Source organism: Anomalospiza imberbis, chromosome 3 (assembly GCF_031753505.1).
Source record: "Anomalospiza imberbis isolate Cuckoo-Finch-1a 21T00152 chromosome 3, ASM3175350v1, whole genome shotgun sequence".
Classification (NCBI taxonomy): Eukaryota; Metazoa; Chordata; class Aves; order Passeriformes; family Viduidae; genus Anomalospiza; species Anomalospiza imberbis.
Window position 1 is genome coordinate 70,008,276 of NC_089683.1, and position 20,537 is coordinate 70,028,812.

The 20,537-nt window shown below is 39.7% G+C and overlaps 1 long non-coding RNA gene across 1 annotated transcript; it reads left to right on the plus strand.

Annotated features, from left to right (window-relative positions):
• The first annotated feature begins 5,203 nt into the window (after nt 1-5,203).
• On the plus strand, nt 5,204-6,975 carry LOC137471025 (uncharacterized). Its single transcript, XR_010997359.1, has 2 exons — nt 5,204-5,968; nt 6,689-6,975. It is a non-coding gene; the product is annotated as an uncharacterized lncRNA (long non-coding RNA).
• Nucleotides 6,976-20,537: the final 13,562 nt, after the last annotated feature.

Sequence of the window (20,537 nt, forward strand, 5' to 3'; positions counted from 1 at the left end):
AAAGAAAAGAAATGAAAAGAAAAGAAATGAAAAAAAGAAAAGAAAAGAAAAGAAAAGAAAAGAAAAGAAAAGAAAAGAAAAGAAAAGAAAAGAAAAGAAAAGAAAAGAGAAAAAGTAAAATTTACTTGATACCAGTGTAGGAAATGGAAAACTGAGCAGTTGCTGAAGTGAGTTTTTCAGAGAAGCTGTCTGTACTCAGACTGTAACGTTCATTAGCAAAAGATGGTGGAGGTAAAGGGCCTGAACAGGAGTTTAGAAAATTTGTATAACAAATAGGATACAATAAATACTATTTCAATACATACTACAGAAGGCTCCATATCCCAGATCAGGAAAACATCTCCTGTATATTGAAACATACTTCCTCCTAGCAGACAAGGAAAACATCTTCCAAGCCTTCTTCAGTCCTCTAGTAGGCCAGCCTTGCATGTCTGTCAGTCTTTACAACCCCAGTGCACACATACACTATTTAGAGGCCAGAGTACAGCAATAACAAATTAAGTGGGTTACACACCCCCTCTCTGCTGTCAGCACAAACTTTCTGATTGTGCTTGTGGCCATCATTAACTCACAGTGGCCATAAGCACTCTATTGCTTTTTTATCAGTGACCTATAACAGCTCTTCACAGCTTGCGCTGTAAGACTTTAACCTGCGACATGGGGTAAAGGCTTCTGCTACATTCCTTCAGCAAGAGCCACCAGGATTTTAACACTGCCACATGCCTGAAGTATTCTATAAAATGTACAGAGAAGCAGGAATCCATTTCCTCTCAACAATCTGCTGGTTTAGTGATTGCCAGCTCACGCTTTGTGTGTTGTAAACAGCTAAAGAAGAAGCTGCTGCCTCGGTCAGGTATTGCCAAGGGATAGCAAAAACATTGGTCGCACAGATTGTGCCCCAGACAAGTGTCCCTGACATAGGTGAGCAAAGATTGGTTGTGAAACTCTGTATTTCAGCATTATAAGAAACTTCTTAATAGACCCAGCTTCCCATGCAGCTCTTCAGTGCTTAGGAAGTTCAGCCACTTCTTGGTCTTCAGCAGCCCTGCTGCTGTCTGTGGATGTTGAGCAATTCCAAATTATCTGTTTGTGTTATTATTTTCTTTCTAAGAGTCATTGGTCAAAGAAAGAAACTTCACTGAACTGCCAGTGTTCAAGAAGTTGCTTATCTAGGCTGTCCCATTGCTATTTGACTTGAAATGAACAAAAGTAATTAGCATAAAGTGTCCGGGTTCTGCAAGTTGAACTGCTGCCCCTGCTCCTGTGCAAAGAGGTCTGAGTTCTCATCTTTGATGTCACTTGCAGTTAATGAATTTGCTGGCAAGACTGTTAGCACTCTGCAACTATGGACTCTCATTAGCATGTAGTTCTAAAAATCTTTTAGAAGGGTTTTGCAGAAAAATGCACTTCTGAGAAGGGAAGAAAATAATTTGAGATTTTTAGATATGAAACCATCTTAGTATTTGATTTTATACTGTGGTAGCGTAGAAAACTTGTCCTTAGTTACATGGGCAAGTTTTCCAATTCTTTTGAGGCTTCATGACTTCTTGGATTGTGTTTCTTGTAACTACCAGGTTCTCATGATTTAAACCTGAAGTACTAAAGAAAGTATCACGGCTGAACCTTAAGGTCTGTCCTTCTTCAAAAGTTGCTTTCTCCCAAAGTTATCTGCAAAATTGTGAGGCCTTTCTATTCAGTTCCACCCCAGCTGAGACATACCAGGAGAGGTTGTCAGATAGACAGGCCTCTTGCCAAACTAAACAAAAATAAACTGGTATTCTGGTTCAACATTTTCTTTTGCTCTGCACCCCATGAGGCCTATGATTACAAAACCCAACAACATTTTGAAGTAAATAATTCTTCCTATTTCTACTCAAAAAAACAAGTGGTACAGAAATCTGACGCTGAACAAGATCTGCCAAGTATCTGGAGTGGAGTAGGAGTATTAATACTCTGAATTAGGCAAAGGGTAATTCTCCCAAGTTTGTCACAACACTTACACCTCCACCTTTTTCATTTTGTGACCCACAAAAGTATGAGCTGAATTCCATGCACTGCGCTCATTTCACTTTAAATAATCTTTTGAATAGAAAAATTCCTCTGAAGCTTTTTGCAATGTGACAATTAGAATAGAAAAATTTAACTATGTGGTGTAAGCACACACCTTCTGCATCTAATACTTAGGCCAATGCAATGTGGCGCATTACATGACAAGATGTCACATTTCTTGAAGAGACATGGTGTCCAGGATGCTGAAAAAAATGGACATTTCCTTTGAACATGTTCAGCAATCTGATTTAACTACAGGGCAAGCACCTAAACTAGTGACTGCTCAACATAACAAATGAATTAGCTAATAAATCCTGAGCCTGTAATTTCTCGTTTGTCTTTGGATTCTGAGAACCTTGTTGGAAGCTTTTTTAATGCTACTGCATTGCAGAGCATACGTAGTTAGGCTTGCAGAATACTGCTGATGGGATACTTCTGTCCTTCATTCGGAATGGGCTCATCTCCAAGTCATGGTCTACGTCACCATCTTTGGGATCCAGCGTCTCTCTGACATTCAACATTTAGCAATTCTGTTAAAAGCCAAACAGAGGGCTGGGAACCAGTTTTCTCAAGGGAAAAAAATGTCCTTTCATTGTTGGGCTTTCTCTGTGCCTGGGCATGTTACATTTCACTATTAATCCTGACATAGACCTCATACTCAAAACATGTCTAAATAAAACCCTCATAATAAATCAGGATTTATTATTCTAATCTCATTTAGGTCATACAGTGGCGTAAAACAGTACAAATGTGGGGCCTTAACCCATAATCCTTAAGGCAGCCATTGGCTTCACATAAAATAATGCCTACGCTTCGAGGGCAGGAGCTCGCCACACAAAATAATCAGAGTAATGCAAATACCTTTAAAGCAAGAAAAGTGTGGTTTCATAATTTCAGCCCATATGCGACCAGAAGAAAACTTTCCAAAATACGTAACTCAGTGAATAGGAGATTGAAAGAGACAAATTCTGGAAACAGAAGCATCTGAACACAAGTGCCTTTGTTTCATTTTTGAGCTTTGTCTCTATTAGGCTGGTTGAATGTTGATTTCAGGCTCTCCTGCAAACTTCTCCAATGTGCAATACGCAATAGGAGCAGTGTGAAGCTTGGAGTTGTAGTTTGGATTCTAGACTGGTAAGAAAGTCCTGGACACCCTGAAATTTCTGTCTGTGTTGCATGTTCCTTGGGATTTAAAGCAAGACTCAGAAAACTGAGATCTAAGATTTAAAAGAATCAAAAATTATTTGTTGCTTTTCAATGTTTAAATCATTCTTTGCAACTTTCAGTTTCCTGAATGCCTCCATAACCTAGAAAGACATTTTGAATCCTTGAGAGCTCAAGCAGAATATATCCTCTCCTTTGCTAGCTTTCTCTGCTTTCTTTGACTTATGGTTTACCACCTTCTTTGCACCCATCCCCAGCCCCCACTGGAAAAACCCACCAAAAGGGAACTAAAGCAGTTGGGCATTTCCCCTTCAGTGGGGATTCCCTTATATCCGTCAGCTGTGTATGAGCTGGCTGGGAAAAAGAAGTGGATTACATGTGAACTGATATCAGAGGAAGGTGGATTTGAGTGCTAAAGGTTACTTGGCCCTGTGTCTGGGCACTTCGTATTACCTGTGACATTTCCTAGCAAGGAACATATCTTCTCTTCACAAGAATCCTGACAGGTAAATAACAAAAGTCCATTTGAAAAGGGATTATTCTACCACATCCAGGAAAGTGAGTTAATTAATTTTCTTCCCCTGGCTTCCAATACTTAGATGATATGAAGCCTCTGGCTCACAGATAACAAACCCTCTCCATGTTAGAAATCACCTAATTCAGCTCTGATTATCTGCTCATTCAAGCAACTGAGAATTAAGCCAAGGAAGCAAAAGTCCAGAATCTTGATTAAGCCTTCTCAGTTTAACGTCTCAAGAGGGTTTTTAACTCCAGTGTCCTAAATCTGTGCCAGTTAGTGCCGACACCCAGGCTAGCTTGGAGGAAGATGAGGGTTATATCGGGAGGTGTGCTCACAGACAGGCCTGAGCAGCTTGGTGCTCTTTCAGTTTCTGAAACTGCGTTGCCACGGCTGTGCTCTGAATGTGGCCACTGCAAAAACTTGTCAGCTACAGGCCTGTCCTTGGAGTATTGATGAAGACAGTTTTGTTGGTGAAGGACTCCAGTCTAGCCTTTCTGGGATATAAAAACAGGGTGGAGAGGGATAGCCACTGTAGCTGGAAGCAAAGGATCTTGTCTGCCACTGCAAGGTGATGTAACTGAGCAGAGGAACAGAATTCCTGAGATACGTGTCAAATTCACAGCTCAGAAATGCATTCCTACAAGATGAGCTTTCTTTGATCATTAGTGAATCTGTACTTCAGCGCGTCTGGAGAGACCTGAGATACATTTGTATTTCCTGGCCTAAAACCAAGTAGCAAACAAACCTTTTGCAAGCAAATTTGCATTCAACTTTTGACAAGTCAGATTGAGCCAACAGTGCCCTTCCTTGCCCTACACATGGATCCTTTGGACGCCGTATTCCATGTTCACCCCCGTGTATTGGTGCTGGGACTTTCCCGCTGGCAGGGGACTTGTCCAAGCTGTCAGTGCACACCTGAGGGCAGAGCAGTCCGGTTGCACCTCCAGCTTCCATTAGAGGAACGAGACAGCGCTGGCACCTAATCTGCCAGCAGGCTGCCATCTGCTGCCCCCCAGATCATGCTTGCGTCCCCACCCGCTCCGAGGGCCTCTCTGTCAGCGGACAGGAGGGAGGACACTACGGAGGAGTCTCTCGCCTCAAGCCACCCTCTGTCCCCGTCTGCCAACAGCAAGGGACAGGGAGGGCTGGCTCAGAGGCCCCTACTCTGGGAGCCGCTCCGTGTGTCCCGGGGCCGCGGGGACAGGGGCAGAGGTGGCGGCACGAGGGCAGCCCCGGCCCAGGAGCAGGACAGGGAATGCGGGGAGCGGCGGGGCGGCTCCTGCGCGCCCCTTCCCTCACGGCGGGGCGGGCGCAGCCTCGGCCGCCCGGGCCGTCCTGGGCTGCCGGCGCCAGCGCGACCCCTCCTGGGCAAGGAGGGACGGGAACAGCTTCATCAGCGGCTGGGTGATGGGATTGAATTCCGGCGTCGTTAGGGTGGGGGTTTTGGTTTGGGTTTTTGTTCAGTTAGTTAGTTAATTTTTTTTTCTTTCTCTTTTTCCTTTTGTCTCATTTTCTTCTGTTCCCTTGAGATGGACACAGAGATTGCAGCTGCTTGCTTTCCCCTCCAGCTCACTGTGTGCTGAGGGCATCTGCTTTTCCGCAGTGCCAGTCTGTTTTCTCCATAAAGCTCCCCTGGAAGAGGGACAGAGGTTGTTTTACATAGGCTCATGTCCCCCAGCCAGCTGCCTTTAGCCAGGCGGTTTCCTGTCCCGACCGGCAGCTTTCCCGTATTTACTCCTGTTGCAAAGCAGGAACCAGCATCGTCCTGATTTATTCTGCAGGGTTTTACTTGTGAACTGTGCCTCAGTGGCAGAAATCGATTGAGCTTTATCTCCTCCTCCTTAACATCACCAAAATACATTTATGTGAAAAATAACAATAGCTGGCTTAACAAAATGCTGGTTTTATTGGGGAAAAAGTGCCAAGGTTGTATTGTATGTCCATAAATGAAACTGCTTGTGTTTCAAACGCAGTAAAATAAAAGATGATCTTTTCCTGAGTGCAATAATCATGCCAGCAATTTATGTTTGTTTTATCGTGTAGAATATTGTGTTAGACTTCAAATGGCCCAGCTGAAAAAATTGCCTTAGTGTGTGGAGCAGAGCAGTAAAAGTGTAAAAAAAGAAAATAATGAAAAGAAAAAAAAGAAAAGAAAATATAAAGGAGAGCGTTTGAAGAAACAGTTGCAGATGTTTTTACAGGAACAACATTAAAGAGAAAATCTGCTTGGGGAGAGTAAGTGACATTTTGTAACCTTTGGGGTTTTTTTTAAATTCTCACAAGCAAGTTGTTTGATGATACTATCATGTGGTTAGCAAAAACTCTGTCTTTTTCATTTATTTTCATAAAACCGTGTCTATGTAAGCTTATTATATTAAATAAGCATCTTAGCCACTATTGTGGCTTAACCCCAGGAAAAAACTAATCAGCATTATTGTACTAAATCCAAAATACTGCATGGTATCAGCTGAGAAGAAAATTTACTCCATCCCAGCACAAACCAGTACAACTACAATTAGAATTTCTTAATAATAATATTTGACAATAAATTTATAATAAATCATAATTATAAAAGAAAAACACATTATACAGCTACATTGACATTATCCTTATTATATTGCTAAATATAATTTAAATTATAATTAGGTAATAGTTTATAATGTCTAAGCATTAAGTAACAAGATATGAACTATTTAAATATTAGGACATGATGGAATTAAGGTTGTTGCTGCGAGTTTTTTGGACACCATTGCAAGTGCTTTGTAGTTTTACCTTTAGTGAAAGTTTTTCCTCTAGGATCCTTACTTAGGAGGACAAAATGGTAATGCAACAAATGTTTTAGGAGGAACCAGAGTTGTTAAAATGTGATATGGTTGGTTGTAAAGTTTAACACATATGTAAGCTAAGGTTTGGTAAAATGAGCATCTGCATCGAATCATATCAGCTCTTTGCAAGTACAGGGAGAGTTGAGGAATTCTGCAGAGAGGAGAGGTTAGAAACTATCCAGTGGTACATGCTGTGAAAGGAAAAGGAGTAGAAAGATTTAACAGCTGGGATGGAGAGCAAGGCATAAGTACTTGGCCTGGACATACTTCTGTCGCCTCCAGCTGTGCTGACTACAGTTTATTTTTGAGTAAAATACAGTATAGCCCAATGGCAGATTGCCAGTCCTTTCATAGAATGGACAACTTTGCAGTAAAATTACTTCAATCATGTTTGCTATTAAAATGTTTTAAGAGGTGTTTTAAGAGGCATGCTACTGTATTTGCTTCATCTTAACTATGTCATTGCAGATAATGTTTCATCAGAAACTGCTTGGTTTTGGGCTATTTTTCACATTGTGTTGCCCCATGTTTTTTTAAGAAGTAATGACTATCTCAATCTCAGCTAAGGAAAGGTGGTACAGCCATGTGATTAATGAATAGAAAAAATATACAGAATTTCAATCTACCTTAATGAAAGAAACTGAGCAGCTGAGTTTGAGTTTTATTAACTGGTATGAAATATTTTCAGATTTGCATGACCTAATTTATAGGTTTAAATGCAAGAGATGTACTAAAGAGGCCTCAGCCAACAGCATTGATGACAGCTAAAATCAAAAGCAATTTTAAGTAATTGGCAGTTCTTCTCGGGACTGTTTGTCCCAGCATATATCCTGCTAAATATTGGGGGGGTTGAGAACCACAGGTATAAAATTGTAGTCCTTCAAGGTGTATGGCACTTGGCCATTTATTTTATATCGCTGTGTGTCCTGGTGTCCTGTACTAAAAAAATTTTTAAAGACATGAACGAGAGAAAGAGACAAAGAAAGAGAGGAAGAGAAAGAAAGAAAGGAAGGTTGATTCATTTCCTGGACAGCATCTTCAAGGGTAGGCTATGCAAGCCTCTGTCTGTCATCAGGCAGCTTTGGTTATAATTTGGTTGCAATCTTACCAAATCTTTTCTAACGACCTATCTATTTTATTATGTTTATCAATACTTTTTAATTAAGGATAACAAAATAGTAATGTCAGAGAATGTTTGCATTAAGAAAGAGTGTAATTTGGTAGTCAGAAGGCAATAGGGAGAATGTATGGTCAGTTTCCCCCATAGAGCTCTGTAAGTGAGTAACAAGAGAAATTCAGTCTTTCAAGTATTTTCAGAAGACTAAATCTAGATTGTTTTTATTTGTTAAATTTACAGAACTTTTTAAAAAGAAAGTTCATTTTGTTTTCATTTTAAAGCAAAATGAAAACATGAAGCTAGTTTGCACACTGCATCCTCTTTATAAAAGCCTTATAGCAGTATATAAAAATTTAATTTAGTGGTAGAAGGAATGATAGATATTTTGGAAAAAAATGTGCTTTCTGTGCTTTCTCCTGCAAGACAGAGAACATGGGAAAATATCAGCCATTTTAAATTCACCATAAAACCTGAGATTCCTGAGGACATATAAATGCTCCTATGAAATTTTGAGATAGATGGCTATACATGCAAAGTAATTGAAAATCCTGAACACTCAGTAGTAACAAATTCTATCCTTTCAGAGGGATTTCACTGATATAAACATAGCTGCCTGTGTTAGCTTTCATTATATATTCTTTGCTTTTATTACCATCAGCCTAATTTTTAGCAATTTTTACATTTAAACAATTTTATGAGCATTTTTTTAAAAAATTGCCTTACTAATACTAGATCAGTAAGATCTAGATTCATTTTTAAACTCCTAGGAACTGGCACACTGCCAAATTGTTAAAAAGAATCTTGGACATTGCCAGAATTGGAGTAAGTAACTTTACTAACAGTGCCACCACCTGTCTTTTTAGGCAGAGACACATAATGTTGATTTTACCCCCCCACTTAGGGACATATTTCTGCCTTGGAAAATATGACTCCTTACTTTGTTGAAGTCACTTTATATACTCATCTCACTCATGTTTCTATGATATACTGGCTGAAGATCTAATCCAATGAGAATTCTTACACATGGTTAGGGTGTCCAGGAATTTGTGGTAAGAATTACTCTAGTCACTGCAGATATATTCAGTATCTAGCTACTCACATGAACTTGGAGAGGGTATCTCAAATGCTGTCTACCCATTTGAATTCCATATAAATATCCAAATCCGTGTAGTTACAGTCAGGAAATATTAATGACCTTTCCCAGTTTCAGTCTAGGTTGTTTTGGTTATACAATTGGTAAGAGTAATCAGAATCAAATAGTCATATCAGCCAGATCTTGGAACGAGTGCTACTCTGCATGAATGCACATATGCTAAACAGAAAGCAAATATGCCTCCCACCCCCTCAAATAATTATGTCACCAGATTATGAACTGATTTAGGTAGACCATTATATTCAACATGGACCTTTATGGTTTTATTATTGGACACCCTGATATAAGTAAAGAGTTTTTGTAACTACACAGAATAAAAGTTTTAAAATCACTAGTGTACAGGTGATCTTCAAAGAAAAAGAAAACAAGTTAAAATATGTTGAATGTGCTTAATCAGTCACTACTTCTAAAAGCCATTTTTTGCAAGCTGCCATGCACACAGACACCAGGTCTTCCTCAGGTGCACTGGTTTAGGTTGTGCCCTTTTTTTGTTTGATTGAATTTTGCACATATCCAATGTCCAGAAATCTTGGAGGAAAATATATGGCGATAATTTATAATCATTTAAATAATTAAATAAAACAAATAAAATTTAAAGAGTTTAACTTTTAATTACAAGCTCCAAAATAAGACTGATGATTTAACTAAAGTTCTAATTAAGATTAGTCTGTTTGGAGAATATATATTTTCATATATTATAGCGTTGTTTATGAGTCTTGTAATTAACACTAAAATTAAGTGCTCTTTCTGTGCATAAGCTTTAAAATCCCTGACCTTGCTTTTACGTCGTGTGTGTGCATAGTGACCGGAGGCAGCTGGGGGCCGCTTGCAGAGGGCATGACCTATTCTTAAGTCCAGTAAAAAGGTGTGTTTCTCTAGATTTAACATGACAGGTCTAGCAGCAGCTCCGATCCGCCCCTTCCCTGCGGGCGCCTTCATGGCAGGGGCCAGCGGAGGGTGCTGGTGTTACTGTTCTGCGCCCGAGCATGATGGAAAAAAAAATACAAACCCGAGGGGAACATTGTCCTGGGAGAAGCGTTTGCCAGCGTGGGGTCCTGTGGCTCCCCTCCCAGCACAGCCTGTGCGAGCTGCCACCCGCCACAGCCTCGAAAATCTGTGACATGGTTAACAAATATCGATAGTGAGCACCGTCTCCGACCACAGGAGGTTGGCAGCGTGAGGGGAACAGCTTCCTTACAGAAGGAGCCTGCAGTACAGTGCTCCAAAAGGCTGGGTGGTAGGCTGTGGTTTGTCTCACTTTCAAAGTGTACGGCTTGACACGCTGGCAGACACAGCCACCGGACCCACTCTGTCATGGCAGGGGGGTCAGTTTGCCTGTTTCTATTTTGAAATATCTTTGTGGAACTGCACAAAAAAAGGTTTACATCCTTTACCATAGAGTCATAGAACATGCTGAGTTGAAAGGGACCCATCCGGATCATCAAGTACAACTCCTGGCCCTGCACAGGAAATCCCAATAATCACATTATCAGGCTCTGGCCCGAAAGCGTTGCTCAACTGCTTCTTGGACTCTGTCAGGATAGTGCTGTGACCACTTCCCTGGGGAGCCTGTTCCAGTGCCCAACCACCCTTTGGATGAAAAAGTTTTTCCTGATATGTAACCTAAACCTTCCCTGACTCAGCTTTATCCTGTTTCCTTGGGTGCTGTGACTGATCATCGGAGTGAAGAGATTGGTCCCAACCCCTCTGCTTTCCCTCGTGAGGATGTTGAAGACCACAATGGGACTTCCACTCAGTCTCTTCCAGGCTTTGGCTGCATAGTGCATCCTTTGTGGGGAGCTTTCGCTTGCCCTGTGATACTGTCGATTCTTGGCTGTTCACAAGCAGTCCTGATGCCAACTTTGAAAAGTCACCTTTTAGAGGTTGCAAGGTATGCAGTAATTAAAGTGTCCTGTACTGTATCCCACTCATGTTGAATAGCATATGCTTGAATCTTTACTGGTTGGCTTCACAGGTAAGAGAACTCTCCCAGGGAAAAAGCTCCTGGAGTCCTCAGCTTCTGCTTTGCTATAGCTGCAGTTTGCCAACTGTCCTAAAGTGAAAGCCTGCAACACCAAGAAGTCTTTAAGACTCACTGAATAGAGTCTGACGACAGAAATAAACTACCAGACATAGGAAGCAGGAGTCAAGCTCAACAAGGGACAACTTGTAAACACAGTGTTTAATCCTCTTAGCATGTCTTGTGAGCTGTTCTCTTTTTGATTGGAACTAACTTCACCCAGTTTTTGCTCCTTTCACCAGCACAGTGTCTTTCTTGTCCTTAGCAAGACAGACCTGCCTATTCCTTTCATCTTTTCAAACATCCTTCCTTATTACTGAGTGGCAGCATTTCTCTTTTATTTAAAACCAGCAGATGCTCATTTAGAGAATTCACTTGTCTTAGCCGAGCACTGCTGGAGGTAAGAGAGATCTTTAATCAAAGAGGAGATCCATTTTATCCTGCAGGGTGCCAAGACCAGCAGGATTAGCAGACCCTGGGTTTCCTTTCGTATGGCTGGGAGTGCACATATGGTTAGGCAGCAGACCACCTCTTGCCTCTTTGTCTGCAGGACTGGATAACCCAAGTTTTGCCCTTCTTCATTACCAGCCCTTCTTGAAGTCATTGGGGCAACTCTCACAAACAAATGCTGGTTGTGACAGGCCTTATATTTGTATCCTCTGACTTAAAAGACTCAAATTCTCTTTTGCTTTCCCACCGTCCTTCTCTCATTTGACTCCTTTCTGAAATCCAGATTTTCTTCTCCCTGGTTGTTCCTTCTTAATCGAAGAAAGAAAGTATGTGAGATTACTGAGACCAACAGGCTTCCTTTTAGTCCTGAGTCTGGCTCTGCCACAGCAGGAGCAGCTGATAACAGCTGGCTCAGATACTGGGACAGTAACTGAGTTGTTACTCTGCTGAAGCAGCACATGCAACAAATATTTATGTCTGGTACCAAGAGGAGAAAAGCATTTTCAGAGAACATAGGCTATTTGGAAATTACAAATGTCCTGACCTCAGGCCAGGCTGAGCAGTCTGGAGGGGATTTCTGTTTAAATCAGTCTGAAAACTATAATACACTATAGGGAATGTTCAGAAATCTTAGAAAGTAGAAAAATTATTGCTATTTGTGACAGCGAAATAATAAGAATAATGTAAGTTCTTTGTACATATAACTTATATGCAGTAGAATATGAGCATCAAGGTTGCAAATACTCAGACAGAAATGTTCCCAAGTTTTGGAGAACACTTAGATGCATGAAACATGCAGGGCATGCTCATGAATATCTGGAAAGAAGCATCAGCAAGCAAGAAAACTAATTTCGTCTTGGTCATAGTTTGCCATGTAAAATGGACACAATACTCTGGGAACTTTAAAGGTAAGGTTTCATTCAGGCAAGAATTATACCAAACAGAATTTCCTCTCTAATTGTCCTACCTTTGTATTTTGCTGTCCTTGAATAAGAGGTTGTTTGAACAATACTGCACTGTCAGGAGTGGCTTTATGCTGTTGTATTAATCTGTTTGTCTTACTTTGAAGCATACATCCTGTTTTCAAAGTAATGGCACAATTTATGAATAACAGAAACAGCTTGCAGATAATTCCTCCATCACACAGAATGAAAATTGTTGCATAAGTGTTTGTATCTTTCCCTGTTTACTAAGCTGAAATTTGTCAGTCATATCCTCCCCAATGGGGCTGAATTTGGCAGCCAGCAACAGAATCCTTTGTAACATATTCACTCTAAAAAACTTTATTCCTAATTTTTCTTTGGGTTGGTTTTTTCATTAATTCTTGCCATGTTACCACATCTCAAGTTGGTGAGCTTTTTCTGAGGCTTGTGAGCTTTAGGAATAACTATACAACTTCACACTCTGCATACCCATAAAGAGGGTAATTAGCTGAAATTGGATTTTCTTGGGTAGAAACATGATCTGCTCCACTTTAGAAAGTTGCTTCTGATTGCTAGGAAATCTGCACTGAGTTTCCTATGTGTCTTCTGATGTGCCAGGTGGACAAACTGTATTTCTTTGGTATCTGATTTTTTTCTCTTTGGAAAGTGGAATAACAATAAATGTTTCTTAAATCATCAAAAAAGGTTTTGAAATTTGGAAGAGTAGAAATCTGACAAATGGAAAGTGCTGTTGAAACTATTGCATCATGATTTTTGAGAACATTGTACTGTGATTGCTATGTGAAAAATATGCTTTATGTTTTAGCACTGCTGCAGGGAATAAGCCACAGAAAAAAAATGTATTTTGGAGAAGACAAAGTCCTGTTCTGAGTACTTAAATAACTGAATTTTATTTACTAAATGGAAGAAGCAAAGAACAGCAGATTTCCCTCAGAAAGCACAGTACTCTTATTTGTTCAAATGCTGTGGCTCATTCTTCAGAAGTTATTCTTCCTCCTCAGATAATAAAAAGGTTAATATCCACCAAAAAATCAATAATTTTGTTAAAACTTGGGTCCAATGTACACTTTTTTTCCAATTTTTTGATTCAACAATTTAATCTCCAATTGTTTTCAGACTATACAAGCTGTGACAGGTTGAATAGGGGTGTCTAAATGACAATTTGGTATTGTATTTAATAGCTCTAAAGATGGATGTGTTGCTGGATAGGATGAGCATTTTAAGGAACAAATGCATTAAATACATAAAATCAATAAATAACAATTTTTATATATTTCAAGGAAAATTAGAGAATTGAGGACCAGACATAGTTTTCTTTCAGATAATACCTTTTCTTTCCTAAGTTACTTGTTCAAGTTTAGTGGCCTTACTTGTAAATAAGTATAACCCATGCTGGCAGAACTGTGCAACTGAATAACTTTGAAAGATCTGTGCTGCTGGAAAACATTCAAATGTTTTCCATACAGGAAGCTTGAGGGAATCATAAAAGATTTACGATTAAACGGAAACAGGCATGAGTTTCTCTGAGAAAGAACTCAAGGAATGAGAACTGGTCAATGAGCCATAAAGAGGGTCAGCCCTAAGATCTCATAAGGTTGATAAAAAGACTCTTCTGAAAAAAGATAAAGAAGGAAACTAAGATACAGATAACCAGTATAGTGTTAAAGGTCCTTGTGGGGAAAAGGTAAAGGAGGAGGATGTTAACAGTGGGTTCAGAGAACTCAAGGGAGAGAAGGCAGGACAGGTGAGGTCATCTAGTTGGAGGTCCAATAATGATGGCAGAGCAAGACACAGTGATTACCTGAAAAGGCTTTGGTAACCTTTCATTTGCTAGTGTAGCTTTTTAAGTTGTAACAGTCTTGCTGTCTCTCCCCCTTGAGAAGCTTAGAAACCTGCCTCTGGCTGCAGGTACACAGGTACCTCTGTATTCCTAAATGAGAGATGGCCAAGGATCTCCCTCATGCACTGAACACCTGAATATTCGAGCTGCCCAAGTGCTAGCTGATCTCCTGCCCCCTCCAAAAGGCTCCTTCCATGACAAAACACAGAGTGGTCTGGCAATAGTTTGCTCCAAGGACCACGCTTAAAAGGAAGACACAAGTCACGACCAGACTTGGTTCTTGCCCTTTCTCATCCTCCAGAGCTAGCTCAAAGGCTTTGCGACTTCAAATACCTGCACATTCCCTCATGTCACAGGCTTTGGTATGTGACACACCCTTAGCTCTGTGCTTTAACTAAACCACTGCTGGTCTCTGTAATGGTTCATTTTATTTCAGACACACTGAACAGGAGTGGGAAAGAGGGGGCAGAATGAAAAAAGATGTGTCTTAGGGCTGCAGTAGCCCAGCAGAGATTAAGGGCTAAATGCTTTGCAGGGTGGACACTCCAGTGAGGTCTGGGGTTAGTAGTTTGGACACAATCCAGTCCTTGCTACTTGGCCTCAGGGAGCACCCTCTGTCCCTCTCTCAGCTAGGAGTGTAGACTACACAAGGAGTTTGTTTCCAGCAACCTCTTGCAGAAGAGACTTTTCGTGCTCTCACCCTGTCACTTCTCTAGCGAATAAGTTATTGCATCAAACCCAGGGTTTGCAAATCAAGACTGTTTGACTGTTTGGGGTTTTTTTTTCCCCAGGGGCAATGTAATTGTTTCTGTGCTGAGTGACTTTAGTGCAGATCCCTGTGTTTTATTGTGGCTCTGTGGCAAAACTATAGCATTACATCCTAGTCTAAAACACTAAACTCTGTTTGGGAAGAAGTGAGTGGGCCATTGCTTGTATTAGTCTGCAGATTCCAAGTGAAGTGAACTGCTGTATAAGTCCTTGGGTCAGAAAAAATAAATAGCTGTAATTCATGGAATTACTCCTGGGTCTTTTTGAATCTGGACTGTTTCAAGTCACGGTAAAGTTCACAGTATTTACACAGTTTAAAAAAGGGGAAAAAAAATCTTTAAGCAGTAAAATGTTTGGTGTGTTACAGCCCTACATGTGCTTGTCCAGCATTTTAAACATAACTTGCCCCCAAGCGCACAAATTAGGTCTTCAAGTTAAAAATGTACAGTCAGTTCTTGAAATCACACATGTCTAATCTAAGAATAAATTATTATACTTATAGCACCTCATATCTAAAATTTCAATTCAAGACACTGGAAAACCTATGAAGAAGAAAAAAAGAAGAAAAAAATTTAAAAATAAACAATTAAAATAATACTGAAATTATATCCACCAGTTTTTACTACCATTTTGTGATCAGCAGAACTGTCACTCCAAAATTTTGCCTGTTGACAATGTTCTTGGAGTCCAAGGTTATGATTTAGCTATTCTCAGGCAAGTTTTGCCTTTAAGCACACACATCCAACCCCCGCTCTCTCAGAAAATTATCTTAAGCCCACAGATAAGTTTCAGTAACTTGGACGCTTTGGGGTGTGCTGACTGCATTCTTGAAGGCAAAAAGCCTTTGGTGTAGCCAAAGGACACCTGACCAGGAGACATCAGGAAATGTTTACATCCTCTTTTTTGGATGGAGGAATATTCTTTCCCGGTAGACCTTGCCCAAAAATGAAAACATTTACAAGCAACCTCTTTAAAGGAAATATTTATACCTATTGTTCAATCTAGCTAAGCATGGAATTATGGGGAACTATGTTCCCCTCTGTGAGGCTTTCACAAATTTATCTACATGTAAGGATAAAATACAACCTAATTTTGAGACCATGCAGTTTATGAGAATAGGTGTTATATTGATTAAATCTTTCTTCCCTAATTTGGTCCATTCTAAAAAAGCAGTAATTAAAACTGTTGGTCTTTGCTGCACCACTGCATCACGTATCCTGAATGAAAGTCAATTTCTCTGTTTTACTCACAGTCACTTAAGGTAATGATAGATTCTCCTGAGTGAATTTCACTAACTTAAGCAATGGTTTCCACTCCAGAAAAATCAGTTTCATGTATAAGACATTTTCCTTGTAAAAAACATCATTCAATAATCATGGGGGAAAACAGGTTAAGTGTCTTCTCTGAATTGTTGTGAACATTTAGACCCATCTGAGAAATCATATACTCTTTATAAATGACAATTGTTGCAAGATATATTATTCTAGCAGACAGAGAATCCAGGCAGAGGCAGACTCTGTGAGACTGGCTGGGTGCTCTGCAGACACAAGAAGCTGATGTGAGAGAGTAGCTTGGCCGTCACAGGAAACACTGTCAGTGTTTCAGACTTTAGTAGCCTTTCTGAATGTTTGTAGAAAAGTTGAGGAGGTAACCATTTGTTAGAGAATTTCTAACCACCACAAGCATCAGATCTGTGCTTGGCCTGTCTGTACTTCTGATTGTCATCTAGAAGCTTTGCTGTTGAGCCTCGATGTGGCATCTATTTTTTATGTGTTACATCTGCACCTGAAATTCACAGTCAAAATCTGGATGCCACATAAAAGAGAATACAACATTTATCATTGCTTTTGGTTTGGATGCACATTCAATCTGAAGCAATGGTTTAACTTGAGATGTACTAGATACTAGAACAATACAAAATACTTTGCCAGACTACAAGGATATGTATTTTACCTGAGTGTAATATCTCTGTTCCGAAATCTGACACAATTATCAGTGGGTCAGAGTAATTATTTCTTTAGTCTTGGAGAAGATAGGTGGTAAATGATACCTTTTCCATAGCTGTCTTCCTGTCCCATTCAAACTGGTTTTCCGCATCCCATTCCCATTGTTTGAAAAACAATGTAACTGGTTTTTGTGTGTATGAGAAAATGATCATACATTTTGTCTTCCTGTCTTTGCTGTGTTTTTTTTTAAACTCTGAAGTAATTTTTATTGTCTGTTTGGAGATTTTTATGGCACAAAGCAAAAACTTTTAGATAATAATAAAAAAGTAAGATTTGGAGTAGATGTAGTAGTTACTGCTGAGCTGAATATTTAATTAGAAGACTAATTATATATCCTCTGGCCCTGTTACAACTCTCTCTTACTACAGAGAAATTCTAGAATTCTTACCGGATTAAAGAATCTGTTCTTGAAAGAGACCAAACATTAGGATGTAAGAAGGATATTTTGAAAATATATATATTGAAAAAAAGTAATATTTTTCATATGACTACATGTCAGATGGGAGGATTGTAAGGCTACTTTTTTTTTTTTAATCTAGCCATTTTACAATGATGATATTTTTCTGTTCCATTTATGATCTAATTTTTCCTAAATATTAAACTGGGAGGAAAAAAATGTTCATTACTCTGTACAAGCATTACTTCCTCTTTGAGGTTTTTTTCTCTGTCCCCTATTAATACAGTTGCCAGCTCTAATAATGACAGATATAAATAAATTAAGACAACACCAGAAATACAAAGTGTCTCCTTGCACCAGACCTAGGAAGCGTCTAAGAACTTCTGTTTCTCCCATGCTCCTTGCCTTGCTCCAGGGCAGGAATCTGCTGCTGCTGTTTACTATTATATTACAGCAGCGTATGTCTCCTGTACTGACCAGGCCATTGGCCAAGTGTTAACACATCCCCATTCTTGCCCAGTTGTTCTCCAGAACAGAATATGAGTTTTTCCAACAAGATTGTCATGCAGTATTGCTGCCTTTTGTTGTCCTGCAATAGCTCTGCATGAGAGAAAAGGAAGGGATTCTACAATCTGCTATACTCTGCCCTAATGCAGAGACCAAGATAGAGTATCGTCATTCATGTGAACCTCTTCTCAAAAGCATCTTAAGAGTGCCGCAGAATGAGTTTCTTTTTGTAGAGAGTTCTGCTGCAAAATGCACTTTTCTTGAAGATGCTCCAGAGTTACGTGCCCTCCTTGGTGATACTGGTTCATGTAGAGTTACAGAAGGAATCTCATCATGTTCCACTCTAGTGAACAATGAACATTAAGTTCTAAGACAGAGTGATTTAAATTTATGATGTGCACTCCATGATCTTCCTGTGAGCCTTGCCTCTGCTTATGACTCTCTGATTCCCATGACCTTGTCTCTCTTAAAAATGCTCCTTCTCAGCAGACCTCAGTACTATTCTTTCCTGCCAGTATCCCAAATACTCAGTTCTCTCCAGTTTATGACCGCATGGTTACTCTGTCCTTTGATCCATCCGCTAAAATGCTTTGTTGTCATTGGACAGCAGAACATCATCATGGGAGGCCCAGGGCATTACTTTCCTTACTCCAGTCATGCCAGAAAATGGAACACTAGTTCTGTTTTCTCTGTTAATGAAAAACCTGGGGAGGGGCTTGAGAAGATCAGGCGTCTCCATGCCTGTACCCCCTTTTCCAAATCTCCTCACATTTAGGCAGTGAAATCCTCAAATATATGTGTGTGTGTGTGCGTCTGTGAGCTATTTTAGCACTGTATGAGCATAGAAACTCAAGTCAGATCTGTTGGACTGTCTCAATTCATTGTTAAATGCAGAATTATTCCTTGAGGTCTATTGCTTAGTGATCTGATCAACCTAGTGCTGACTTCTCAAAGATTTCTATCATTCTGCTTCCACTATGCCTAATCTATGATTTATCTGAAAATAGACCCCATGGTAAGAAAGCATTTGCTGATACATGGTTTCTTTAGTTATTTCAATGTCCTAGTCACCTGTAATCCTCAAACTCACCCATTTAATTCCTCCATCTGTTTGGTATTACTCTTCAGATATTTGAGTTGAAGATGCTCCATATCTTTGAAGCATGATCTCAATCAAATCTCCTCATTATAATTTAATCAAGTACACATGTTCAGTTCTTTAGCAATTTCCTTTTGTCCCCTGATCTTTATTTTTGGTTTCAGTCTGAATTCTTTCCAGTGGTGAATTTTCTGTGACATCTCTGATCTCTCAAGCAATCTCTGGAAAAGCAGTGTCATTACACACCTTTAGAAAATGTCACCTCCTTGTAACAAAATGAACCCGGCTCATTTGTTGTACAGGATCTCAGTGGCTGCTCAGGGAATATTGTTGCATTGTAAACTGCTGCAATATCTGATTTAATATCCAATGAAAATGTGGAGTTCTTGGTATTTACCAGCTATGAAAAATCTTCTGGAAGGTCTTTCTCAATTGGGACATTCCAGTTTGCATTTAAATACTTTCCTTCCATTCTTAAATCTTGTTGAAGTCTTCTGCATTCTCCATTCTGGTTGGAGTTAGCAATTAATATCACCCAATTAATTACAATATAAGCAAACATGCTTTCCCATCCACAGTTTAGGTCCTTACTGAAGATGCTAGAAAGGACAACGGGAAATTTATTTACTTGTCTTAGAGCTGACAATGCTTAAAACTCCTCAGAGTGGGAGTTGTATAGAAGGTAAACTTGCAACTACAACAAAAATATTGCAATCCTCTTAAGGTAAATATAGACTAAACAATCTCAATATGCTGACTAATGGACAAAGGGTTTACCCTAACATGGCTATTACCCTATGTTTTAAACATGCAGATGAAAATACTTAACCCTTGAGCCTTCAAATCTATTTCAAATTTACTACACTAAGTTTCTATCTTCTCAGTAGTCCCTGTCCTTCTATTTCTGGACATAATAGTAGGAAATCATGTAAATCTGACAGGAATATGTTACCCCCTCATGATTTTCTTCTTCTTTTGCTTATATCTTCCTCTTGTTGAGTCTTACTGTTGTTGTAAATGTGGCTGTGGAAAACATTAAGCCGAACAGAAATGAAGTTCTTGTGAAAGTGTATTTGTTACCATGGGGGTTAATTTAAAGGCTTTCTCTTTGCTATGGAACTGTGTTGCACAAGCACAAGAACCTTTAGGTTCTGCAAATTTGGAAATGGGCTTATGATGGGGGGGCAGGTTTGTAACAGGAATATGATTTTGTGGTGAAGGCAGCTGATGGTATGCCAGTGCACACATATAACATGGGTAAGAACTTACAGTTGGCTTGTAATTAAGTATTGATCTGTCAAATGAGGAGAAAGATACTTTGACTATATTGATTCATCTTTTTGGGTATGTCTATGCTCAAATATGGAGGTGAGCCAGCAAAAAGGATGCTCTTGTGGAAATACTTAGCCACATATTCCTGGATATATATATAAAGCCACGGATTCCATAAATCCACCAGTTACTGCCTTGGAGGCTCTGAAAATACAGAGGGAAGTTGCAGGTGAAAGTACAGCAAGAACTCAAGGAGAGCAGATTCATCTTCCTTCTGGACCTCCATGATGCTTTGTCTCAGTGACTGCTTTCACTGACATAAAGAACCCAAGAGTAAATAGTTGTGAGTAATAATGGTGATTAGATGTGTTTCTCCTTTAGGCTGGTATGGTTATAGCTCTACCCA